Below are 12,724 nucleotides of genomic sequence, written 5' to 3'. Positions count from 1 at the left end.
ACACACACACACACACCCAGACCTAGGAACAGCGAGCAGCAGATCAAAATTCAAACTTCCGGGATGTAGTATCTTGGGCAAGTTATTTCCTCTCTCTGCGTATTTTCAACTATTAAATGGAAATAGTTATCCGCTACCTCATGGGGCTGTTTTCATTACGTATGAAAAATTCCTGATAAAAAGGAGACCCTGAATTTAACGACAGGGATTATCCAAGAGATCTCAGTGTTCTCTCTTGTATTTAGAAGGTGGCCAGAAATTCTTTCTTTGTCAGACCATGCGTTCTGAGTTTTGGTTTGGAAAATGTGGTCACAGGTGAGTTGGGAGATTGGTCTGGGCCACTGCCAGATGGCAGCAGGAAAGACACTAGGGGCTGGCTTGAGAGGAAGGAGGGAGGCTTACCCATGAGAGTTGGAGGAGGGGGGCAGGGGCTCTGTCCTCCCTCGCCACTCTGGGAAGCCTCACCTGCTCAGACTTGGCACCTATCTAGAAGGGACTCCTGCCCCTTGGGCTGCCTTTCACCTGCCCCCCAGCACCACCACACACATGTTCGCTTGGCCCTGTGGGGAGAAGCAATGGTCAGTAGTCATCATTAAGCCTTCCGCACAAGGTAGACCTGGAGCTTTGCTCCTGACCAGAAGGCCTCCATTAGAGCTTAGCGGTGAAAAGAAAGGTCTTATGACTCAGCCACATCACGCCACAGCACAGAACCCAGGATGTTCACCTCTAGTAGGTGGCCCGGGAGGGGGTAGTTATTCCAGGGCAAGGCTGGGTGGCAGAGCTGTGTAGGAGCTGAGAGGCCTTGAAGCAAGAGGGGCTGCAGATCAGAATCAAGGCCCTTTGGGTGAGGAGCACAGGCTCAGCTGCTGCTCTTACGTTCTACCTGCCTCCAGCAGGCAGCGTTTTCCACTTCCTCGAAGCACAGGCTTGAGACAGAGAACTACCTGCTCTGCAAAACTTTGGTTGAGTCTCCTGGTTGTTGATTCGTCTGCTAAAGTTTCAAAACACCTTATGCAATCCCCTATCATAGCATGTATCACATGTATTATAAATGTCTATTTCACGTTCTCCCCTATTTAGACTATCTTACTTGGGGCAGTGTAGTAGATTGTTGAGAAATGGATTTAGCCCAGCCCTAAAATGTCAGTAAATAGTATAATAACAACATGGGACTTCACTGGCAGTCCAGTGGTTAGGAGTCCGTGCTTTCACTGCAGGGGCCACGGGTTCGATCCCTGGTTGGGGAACTAAGATCCCACATGCCCTGCGGCATGGCTGAAAACACACGCACACACACACACACACACACACACACACACACACAACATAAGGATAACAAAAATAGCTATCATAACAGGTACCATTTATTAAGCATCTATTCTAAGCCCTGGGCAGATGTTTTTAAATATATTATCAAGTTTATGCTTCAAAATAACCCTGTGAGGAAGTTGTTACCATCCTCATTTTAAGAGGGTTGGAGGGAACTCCCTGGCAGTCCAGTGGTTAGGACTCTGTGCCTTCACTGCCAAGGGCCTGGGTTCAATCCCTGGTCAGGAACTAAGATCCTGCAAGCTGCATGGTGCGGCCAAAAACATTAAAATAAAAGGGACTGGAGGCTCAGAGAGACGAAGTGACAGAAGCAGGATTCAGCCCAGGTGTCTGCCTCTGAAGCCCACATAAGCATGAGGTTAGTCTCTGACTCCAATCAATAACTGGTGTACATCATAGTAAGCTGGAATCCCTTCTGAGATATTGGAAACGCCCCCCTCTGGGAGCAAAAGCCCTGAGACCATGGCACCACTAACTCCCCGCACTCCCAGGACAGCAGGGAAATGCTCTAACCCCTGACGTGAATGACCTCATCCAAATGGTTTCCCAAGGAAGACTGCACACCTCAAACAGATCAGGAACTGGGCTGCAGGCACCTTATTACAGCGTGAACCACCCTTGGCAGTGAGTTTTACACATAAGTGCCCTGAGTTTATCCAGCGCCTTTGCTGAAGCATTCCAAGTGCCATTAGCTTATTAATCCTTCCAGCGCCCCTGTGAGGCAAAGCTGGCGGCCTTCTTGACTGGTTTTATGGAGCATTAGCTCCTTGAGAGCGGGAGCTGTGTGGGCCTGCCACACACAGGGGTTAGAGAAAGAAGATACGGTGGTGTGGCAAAGAAACCGAGACCCTCAGGAAAATGGTTTTAGACAGAAGTGGGGACACAACCAAGGTGCCTTGTTGCTACCCTGGGACCCTAGACTGTTTCATCAGGCATCCTTGCATTGCCATTATATTGTTGTGTAACTTCGGGAAGTTATTTCATCTAGTCTTAATTTTTCTATCCGTAAGATGGAAAAGGAAACAGTACTTACCTCATGACATAGTTTTGAGCATTACAGGAGTTAGTGTACATAACTCAGGTAGCACCATACAGGACACATAGTAAGTGTTCAATAAATGTTAGCTATTATTACAATTATTAGAACAGTACTTGGCACTGTGGAATGAGTAAATGGAATGAGCTTTGCTACTACTGGCTCTACAGAGTTTATTTCAAAACTGCAGGCTCTTGTTATCACTGTTAGCTTTGTGACCTTGGACAGACGGCTTAACTTCAGGACTGAACCTCTATCCTCATCTGTGAAATGGGGTAGCTCTGAAATGAAGATTTTTAAATAAAAAAAAAAAAGGATTTATTTATTTATTTATTTATTAAATCTTATTTATTTTTGGCTGCGTTGGGTCTTCGTTGCTGTGCGTGGGCTTTCTCTAGTTGCAGAGAGCGCGGGCTACTTTTCGTTGCAGTGCGCGGGCTTCTCATTGCGGTGGCTTCTCTTGCTGTGGATTCTCATTGTAGTGGCTTCTCTTGTGGAGCATGGGCTCTAGGCACACGGGCTTCAGTAGTTGCAGCACTCAGGCTCAGTAGTTGTGGCTTGCAGGCTCTAGAGCACAGGCTCAGTAGTTGTGGTGCACCAGCTTAGTTTCTCCGTGGCATGTGGGATCTTCCCGGACCAGGGCTCGAACCTGTGTCCCCTGCATTGGCAGGCGGATTCTTAACCACTGTGCCACCAGGGAAGTTCCTGAAATGAAGATCTTGAACGTATTTTGTAAACTGTCAAGCACTACACGGACATTAACTGTGGTTTTGTACTATGACTCTACAGGAACCCCAGCTCTGCCCCTCAAATTCCCAACTTCTAAAGTTGCCTGGTGGGACTTCCCTGGTGGCACAGTGGTTAAGAGTCTGCCTGCCAATGCAGGGGACACGGGTTCGAGCCCTGGGCCGGGAAGATCCCACATGCCGCGGAGCCACTAAGCCAGTGCGCCACAACTACTGAGCCTGCGCTCTAGAGCCCACGAGCCACAACTACTGAGACCACATGCCACAACTACTGAAGCCCACGTGCCTACAGCCCATGCTCCACAACAAGAGAAGCCACTGCAAATAAGAAGACCCTGTACCTTAACGACACTTGCCGCAACTAGAGAAAAGCCCGCGCGCATCAACAAAGACCCAACGCAGCCAAATAAATAAATTTATTAAAGTTGCCTAGTGTGTAATATGGCGGTGATGATCACATCTATCTCAGGGGGTTGTTGTGAAAAAAATAAATCATAAAAGACAATATATTTAAACTACGCAGCACGGTAGGAGGTAGTCCATACATGTTACTTCCGTACCCCCTAATAAGTGTTGCCTTTCAAAGTCCTAAAGTAAAGGAAGCTGCAGGGTGTGATGGGAAATCTATGGAACTGATAGAGCTGGGATTATTCCTGGCTCTGCCACTGTTTGACCTTGGGCAAGTTACCTAACCTCTCTGAGCTTTCCGATTTCCTAGCTAACGCGAGATAAGGTATGCCTACGCTGCAAAGTTTTAGGAAGAAAAGACAGAGCCAGGGCTTGCCCAATAAATGGGAGCTACTGACAAATGCACAGGCAGGCCTGTGAACTACTCTATATGCAAAGGACCCAGTTGGCAGCAACGACCAAAATTCCCCAACCCGAAACCAAACGGGGTCATGAGCTGCAAAATGAGCGATCTGGGCTCCAGAAAGTTCAGCTGACCCTGGGAGGTTCCCGCCCAGCACTGCTTAGCTTGTCTGGACCCTGGCAGTGGACCGGTCAGGAGAAGGCCAAGAGAGGACTCAACCCCCCCAAAGTGATAACCGGGGAGGGGGAGGCAGGGGGAGGAAGGAATGTACTGATTCACCGCCCCACCCATCCCCTGCCTCTAATCTCTCTTCCGGAATTTTACAGCCCTCTTTACAGGGGCGGAGGCCGAGGGGGCAGGGCGCCGGTCATTAAGGGCTGCAGGAACCTTCCACCCCCCACCCCCCACCCCCGCCCCCGTGCTTGTCAATCAGCTTCTGCGGGAAGCCCCGGGGAGTTGTGCAGACCCCTGCAGTTTGCCCTAGGCGGCAGCCTCCAAAAGAAGAGCCTGGGTGCGTGCTGCCTGGGGAAGCCCAGCGGGGAGGGAGAGGAGCTGTAAATTCCGGGAGACGTCAAGGCTTGCTTCGCGGGTGGGTCCGCGGGTCAGGAGTTCCCTCCTCTGGTGCCGGTAGGAGCTGGAAAACTGCTGCTGAATCAAGCCTGGGCCTGGGTGCACTGGAAGGCCGCGGCCTCCTTCTGGATCCTTCCCTCGGCCAATCAGCTATTAGGATACCCCTCTCCACCGCTGTCAGGTGTTACTGGATTTCAGCCAGAGATGCAAAAGGAAAACAACTTAAGGAACTGACAAAGAGCGAGCGAGCGAGCGAGCGAGCGAAAGTTTAGAAACATGGTGCAACTCCTTATTTTATCTTACTAAAGATGGGGCAACTGAGGCCCCCAGAGGGCGGGGATCAGCTCAAGGCGGTGCTGAGAAACAGCAGCGGACTCCAGGCCAGTACTTTAACCTCTGGCGCTGCCCTGACTACTCCTTTCAGTTCACAGCTTTCCCTGACACCTCGAGACTTAGTTTCCCCGTTTGACAGTTGGAAAATACCAAAGAATTTATTAATAAGTGAAACAAGCGCTGTTGGAAGTGAAGCAGCGAACTTCCCTACACAATGAACAAAGTGATTAGGAGGTAATGATGCTCAGAGCTAACACTTATTGAGCACTTACTATGTGCTAGGCACTGTTGTTGTAAGCCCTTTATAGCTATTAACGAGTTTAATTTCACAACAATCCTAGGAGGCGGAAATTATTATACCCATTTTACATACGGGGAAACTGAGGTGAATAACAGAGAAGCCACTTGACCAAGGTCACCCAGCTAGTATGTGATAGAGGCAGGATTTGAACCCAGAGAGTATTTGTCCTGAGCCTCACACCCTCAACCTCTATGCAGTCTGCTTCCCGAATGAGAATGTGGTTACGATCTACCTACCTTACAGGTGTTGGTTTAACCGTGTAAGCTCTTTTCATTATGGCAACTTCTTTTGGAGTGACATAGATTATCTGCTTGTGTATAAATGTTTAATATATGCTCTCTGACCGTGATAATGTTTCTACACACTGAGACTTCAAAGCACCAGGTTAAATGGGGCAATCAAGGTCACATTGTGAAATTGAGAGGATTCCTTCGCTGATGGTGCACAGTTGTCTTAATTCTGTCAGGTGCTATGGCCAGAATCCTGACTTTTCCCCCCGCACAGTGGCTCCCTGCCCTGCTACCCTCAACATATCCCCTACCCTATCCTCAACTTGTGTACACATAAACTGCACAATTGAAGGTTTCTTTCTTGGCTTAAAGCCAAAATGACAGTTCTTCATTTGTTAAAATGCAAACATCACAAGAGTGAAAAGCTGGGCCTTTCCAGCCATTTTCATGTAATGAGAATGAGATTTATCAACTCCTCTCTAAAAATGAATTTCAGTAGGAGAGAGCAGAAGGACTACAAATTCACCGGAATTAATGTGTGAAAGAACTTCAGAAGTCATGTAGTGTAGCCTCTCCTTTCATAGGCCCAGATAAAGAAAAGGAGTTTCCCAGGCCACTCAGAGATATTGAGGGCCTGAGGAGGGTGGGAGGACCCATTGTGGGGAAGGGAACAGAAGGGCAGGCAAAAGGACAAAAGATTAGGTTAGCCTCAATGTCAGCAGCTTTTCCTTCTAGTTGTGTTCTAACCCTCAGCCCCAGCCTTAAAAATTATATGTGCATTTTATAGTATATAAATTATACTTTAATAAGACTGTTAAGGGAATTCCCTGGCGGTCCAGCGTTTAGGAGTCAGTGCTTTCACTGCCGGGGCCCGGGTTCGATCCGTAGTCAGGGAACTAAGATCCCACAGGCCACGTGGTGTGGCCAAAAATAATAATAATAATAACGCTGTTAAAAACTAAGACATGCTTCCTATAAAAAAAATTTTTAATTACAGAGATGAATGCTTAATAAAGTAAAAGTCCCCCATAATCATACCCAAAGAAAGAACCACTATTAACAATTTGTATTATATTGTTCCTCCCAATTTTTCTCTGTACATTCATATTTTTTCTGTGTATTCATATATGCATACACATGTGTGCGTGTTTATAATAGAGTTGGGATTGTTTCTCTTAACAATATGTCTTGGACGGTTTTCCATGTCAATACATTTAGATCTACCTCATTCTTTTAAAGGCTGCATACATAGTATGGCTGATCTATAATTTATTTAACAGATTCCCTAATGATAGATACTTGGATTGTTTCCTTTTTTTGCTAATACAAGCAGTACTACAATCGACATTTCTGCACATACATTTTTTCGCCCTTTTAGAGGAATTCTGTAGGATAAATTCCCAGAGAAACTGTTCCTACATGCCTCATAGATTATCATTTTCATCTTATTCCAAATGCCCTGACATAAAAGCCTGACCCTGATCAAAATCACACAAAGTGCTCAGGCTATAGTACACATTAAATAATGTGTTATTTTCATGATTATTATTACTATTATTTCATGATATCATTAGTCTTGTGGGTAGAAGTTCATTCCTTCAGTTAACAATTATTGATGAGCTTCTGCCGGGTGATGGGCCGGAGGGTCCAGCAGTAAACAGATGTAGACCCTGCCCTCAGGAAGGTGACAGTCTAGTTGTTGATGGATGTATCAACCAGTGATTACAACACTGTGAGATAAATGCTGCAAAAGTGGTAACTGTAGGGGAGATAAGGGAGCATACATGAGGGACAATAACCAACCTGAAGAAGGGCAGGCAAGAGAGGGGAGATCAAAAAGAAGTGACAGCTTGAATTATCCAAAGAGGGAAGGTAATGAGCGCCCCAGCCGTCAGAGGTATCTGAGCAGAGGCCAAGACACCATCTCCAAGAACTACTGGTAGGAACAGTAAACTAAATCAGTGGTTTCTCAAATGTCCACACTCAGACTGGTGCTAGTGGATGGGGATAGCAGAAAATTAAGGATAAAAAGGTAAATTTCCTATGCTAAATCTATTCAGTTTAAGGGACAGGTTTTCATTCTGAAAGTACACCCTTCCTATCTTTTTTGGTATTAAAATGTCCTTCCTTTCATGAAGCAGTGGTTGTAGTAAATGATAGTTGTTTTTCTTTAATGTTTTTGTTTGGCCAAACTAAAAGCTAGCAACCATGTCTGGATTTTCCTCCTTACTTTTTAAACTTCTGGGACCTCTGAGCCAGGTGACTTCTAAGGCTCTTTCCATCCTTGTGATTATAAGATTCTCTGCTCAACAGTGATCATGACCTGAAGCTAAATTAAGTTTTCACTCTGTGAGCCAAATCTTTTTCAACAGACCCAGGGTAAAAAAAAAAAAAACATAAGTATGTGAGTAAGTAAAAGAAAGAAAAAAATTTGGTACTCTCTTAAACACTTATTTTTTGGTTCCCAAACCACATCAGAGTACCTCAAGTTTCCATATAGACTTGCTCTCTTGCTCCCAGAAAATGCAGCACTGAAGAAGAGAAACCACAGAAATAACAGAGAGAAGTGATATGGGAAAAATCAATTTGGTGCAGTTTTCACAAACCTTTAAAATAGAGCAATTTAAGTGATGATGGGGTTTCATGACCAGCAGCAGCAGAGCCTCTGATGGGACTGCTGGTGTTTTTCTAGTGTTTCTCTGAGCAGGTGGGGAAGGGATTTTTTTTCCTCCCCTTTCACTTAGAAGAAAATGGAAGCAATGAAAAGCAAAAGTCTCCTGTAAGGTTACATCAAGAGGAACAAATGAAATGCAGCTCCCCTGTAGCCAGAAGCAGTAAACCCTCAGACAGGCACCAGGCAGTACTTCCCTGCAGAAACTGAGCATTCGCCAGCACACCTGGCTCTGCTGTTACCATGGCAACTCCTCACCTTTACATTCCTTGACTTGGGGGTTGAGACTGGTTCAGGGCATATTTGAGTTTTCATGTTTCTCCTTGGCTTCTAGAAAAGGAAAGGGGAGGAGAGGGAAAGGATTCAAATCAGCTGACCTCCTGCCTTGGCTATTTGCTTTGCAGCTTGTGTAACTAGGCCTCACTGGTGAGAGGGGCCTGCAGCAGGGTGAGGGAGCCCAAAAGGCCTAGGTTCAAATCCCAGCTCCTCAACTCAATCCATTTATTCATTCCAACAAGCCCTCCTCTGGGCCAGGCACTAGCAGTACAGAGAGATGACTGAATAGCCAGGGTTGGCCGTCAGAGAGCTGGCAGTCCAGAGGGAAAGCTGGGTCAGCAGCCACAAGCCAGTGTGACAAGTGACTTCACAGAGGCAGGTGTCGATTCTATCACTGCCCAGAGAGGTGACCTTGCAGGGAGGGGAGAAACAATATGTGACTCACACTGCATTGAAGAGGAGTCTTAGCAGCACTCTAGCAAGAGTTCCTTCCTCTTGGGCCCAAAGAATTCAGCATGAGAGCCTCAAATTAAGGGTGACAAGAGTTGAGATTTGCACTATGACCTCAGGCATGTCAACTCACTTTCCTGAACCTCAGTTTCCCCATCTATAAACCAAAGCTAATAATAACTACCCTACTCCTGTTGAGAAAAATTACATTCATTAATATAGAATGATGAATCAAAGAACAGATAGACTTGGATCCAAACCCTGACTCTTCAATGATCAACTGAGAGATAAATCTGGACTTTAACCCCTCTGAGTCTCACTTTCCTCACCTGTAAAAGAATCATCATAATCATGCAACTCATAAGTGTTGCTAGAATTAGATGGGAAACACAGGTGAACCACATAGCACCAGCACACAATATAGTGCTAGTTACTTCTTATTACAGAATCTCCTGATCTAGTGCCTGATGTGTCCCTAAGTCGGATGGTATTGTTATTATTGTCACATGGCACCTGGTAGGCACTCTGTAAATGTTACTTTCCCAGCCTCTTCGGACCCTCTCCTCCAATGACTCACCTTTGCATCATCTCCAGCTTTCAAATCTGTTGGCTGTTTCTTTCTCAAGCCAAGGAGAGTGCAATTTAATCTGCATCCCTCCCCAGCATCCCCTTCTTCACCTTGGCCTGAGCCTCTCTCCTGGGCTGGGCCTGGCCCCAAGGAGCTCCTCTGGAGACTGAGGTGGGGGAAAAGGCAGGGAGTGCGTCAGCCCTGATGCAATCGCAGGCTCATTGCTTGGCCCACTTCCTCCTCTTTGGGTGTTTACTGGAGCCTGGATTCCACAGGAACCCTTGGAAGAGTGCACTGACAGTGGGGGCGGGCAGCACACAAAATTGTGCCTGCTTTGGGGACAGTTTAGGGAGAAAGAGATACCATGCCCGCCTGGGCCTCACGCGCCCTGGGCTCATGGACACGAGAAAGAGATACCAGGTGTCAAGTCCAGAGGGAGGGGCAGGGAGGACAGGCTCGAGGAGGGGGGACTAACCACTGGCTGCTGCCAGACCACTTCCAGACCAGCTCTGGGAGGCCTGATGAATAGGCCCTTTATCCCTGAGCTTAGAAGCTCGGGGGAGGGAGCCCTGGAAGAGGGTCTCAGGTGACAAGGAGCCTCAGAACAAGCTGAGAGGATCCTGTCCCTTCCTTCTCAGTAGAAATCCAAGCTGGAGAGAAGCTTGTTTTCCAGGTATTTGCTGAGGATCTTCATTTGGGAGGCCCCTTGCCAATCCCACAGCCTTGCTGTGTCACCTAGAGACATCCTCAGAAGTGCAGAGCTGCACAGGGCAAAGAACACAGGCTTCTGGCAATCACTTCTCAGAACTTCCCGTTACTGGCTGGATGCCCCAGGCAAGTGACTTCACCTCTCTAACTCTCAACTTCCTCATGTCAAACCGGATAGTCAAAGTAGTAGACTTCAGAGATAAAGCCTGTAGGCCCTTAGAACAGTGCCTGGCTAGGGTGAAAGCACTCAGTAACTGTTACATATTGTTATTTTTATTAAGATACAGCAGGAGGCAGAGAGGCAAAGGATCCCAGCATCAGCTGTTTGCTTCCAGATCCAGGCACTAAAATTCTTTCCTGCTTAGAGAGTCTTCTTTATTTATTTTTTTCCTTTCTTCTTTTCCCTCTCCCTCTCCCTCTCTCCCTCCCTCCCCCCGTCTCTCTCTTATTTTCCTGAAGCCGAGGCCTAATTGTCCTTCTTTCAGTATCTAATGACTGTTTCCCAGTTATCAGGAAAGCATCCGACTGCCCCTCCCCCAGAACTGTGAAACCAAGTAAGCAGAGCTTGCTTCAGCTCCTGAGTCATTCAGCAAAGCCAGCCTGAGATAATCAGTGGATCAAGGAAACTAGATGCAGAGGGGAAAACCCAGCAAAACCCAGCCACAAAGCCCGGGCCTACTCTCAGGGCAATTTCTCTCTCCTGGCTCCTAGGGTGAGCTTTCATTCAGGCTCCACAAACACGACAGCACCCGGCACCTGAGTCCTTCCCAGGCCCTCCTGTACCCAGAATAAGACATCAGCTACACCTGGGTCTCTAGCCTGTAGCCAGGCCTTCCCATGGAATCTTGTCTGACACAAACTCTTTGCCCGTGGACAAACTCTCTCCTTCCCGCTGCACCCCGGTCCTAGGCAGAGTTGACACCCTGCCTCCCGTCCTCCCTGCCCAATCATTTCTCAGCCCCTGTGCCTTGCCTTCCGTCCACTCCACTCCCATCACACTCATCAATGGCCTCTTAGTTGCCAAATCCAAAATACTGTCTCTGGACCTTTGCTTCTTGCCCTCTCTAAACACTCTGACCACTCCCTTCTTGAAACTCTCCCTCCTGGCCTTCTGTGAGGCCACAGCCCCCTGGTTCTCCTCCTCCCTCTGTGACCAGCACTGGTTGCTGGCTGCTCTCCCTGCTCAGCGTTGCTCCTCGTGGTTCTGCTCTTAGCTCTCTCCCCTTCATATCTTCTTGCCCCTTCCCAGGTTTAATCTGTGCCCAGGTCTTTAACTTCCACCTCTTCGCTGGTCACTTTCCAGACCATATCTCCAGCACAGATCTTCCCCCAAATGCCACTAAGCAGCTCTATTTGCATGACCCCCAGGCACAGCCAGCTCAACATGCCCCAAACCCAACTCTTTACTTCCTCCCAAACCTGCCCCTCCTCCTGGGTTCCCCATCTTGATGAATGACACCACCTTTTACCCTGTTACCCAGAGGCTCAGACGTCTTCTTTGCCATCTCCTGGCCCTGCCCACAAATCACCATGCTCTTGGCATCTTATAAATCTCCTTTCTCCTCCATTCCCACTGTTTCTGGTTCAGTTCAGACCTTCATCATGACCTGAAGCCTAGATTATTACATGTCTTGTAAGTAGGCTCTCAGCCTTAATTTCTTCCCCCTTTGTGCTAGACTTGTCTGGGAGTGTCTATCCAACTGCAGCCCTTTTCCTGAGACCCACTGTTGCCTACAGACCTCACTGAAGAGGTGCCCTTAGACTCATGTCGACCTCACCAAAGCCTGCCTTGTGATCATCACAGTGTTTGAACCAGAGGTGTACATCTGACCCAAGCTGAGCTGAACTCTGTATTCTGGGACTTTGAAATTGGGACGTAGTGACTGTAGTCCAAATGCCCCCCAGGGTCACATCAGTAATGACAATTAGCGGAAAAGCCCAAGGAGAGACAATGGGGAGCAGGCGATGGTGGCAAATGGAGAGTTCGGCCCTTGTCTCATGACAGCAGCTGCTACTCTGCTCTGGCAGATGGTTGCCATGGGGATATAGGCCCAAGCTTGTCAGATATTCTGATTTTCCATATTTTTATGTGAAATTTCCCAATTTTCAAATATTGGGCTCTAATTCTTTTTTTTAATGCTACACGCTAAGAATATCTTGTGCACCATATTTGACCTACAGGGCTGCCAGTTTGTAACTGGCACCAGGGAGTGAGGGTTAGGAACTGGACCCAAAGCTGGGGACGGCCACTTTCTGCCATGTGTATGGAGAAGTAGAGAAAGCCCTCTGTGTAGACAGAAGAACAAAGCCTGTTCCTCCCGGCTCCTTGCCCTCTGCGCCCCCATCCCCACCCCAGGTACACTATAGGCCCACCTGTCCTGGCCCCAAACCTCCTGCCCGTCTTTCCAGGCCCAGAACTACGTGAGAGTTAAAGTTATGGACTCTGAAGTCAAAGAGACCTGGGTTCAAGCGCTGACTCTGACACCTGGCTGTGTGCTCTCGGGCAGTTGACTTCACCTTTCTGAGCCCTGGTTCATTCCTCTGTAAAATGGGGTACTTTCTTCATAGGGTTGTTATTGGGGTTAAAGGAGATATTGGTCAGAAAGCTCTTAGCACAGTGCCTGGTACCCAGTAAGCACTGAATGAGTGTTAGCCATTATTATTATTATTGCCATTAGTAGCAGTAGTATTCCTC

The sequence above is a fragment of the Orcinus orca genome, chromosome 1 (genome assembly GCF_937001465.1).
Source record: "Orcinus orca chromosome 1, mOrcOrc1.1, whole genome shotgun sequence".
Taxonomy (NCBI): domain Eukaryota; kingdom Metazoa; phylum Chordata; class Mammalia; order Artiodactyla; family Delphinidae; genus Orcinus; species Orcinus orca.
This window is presented reverse-complemented; position numbering follows the sequence as displayed.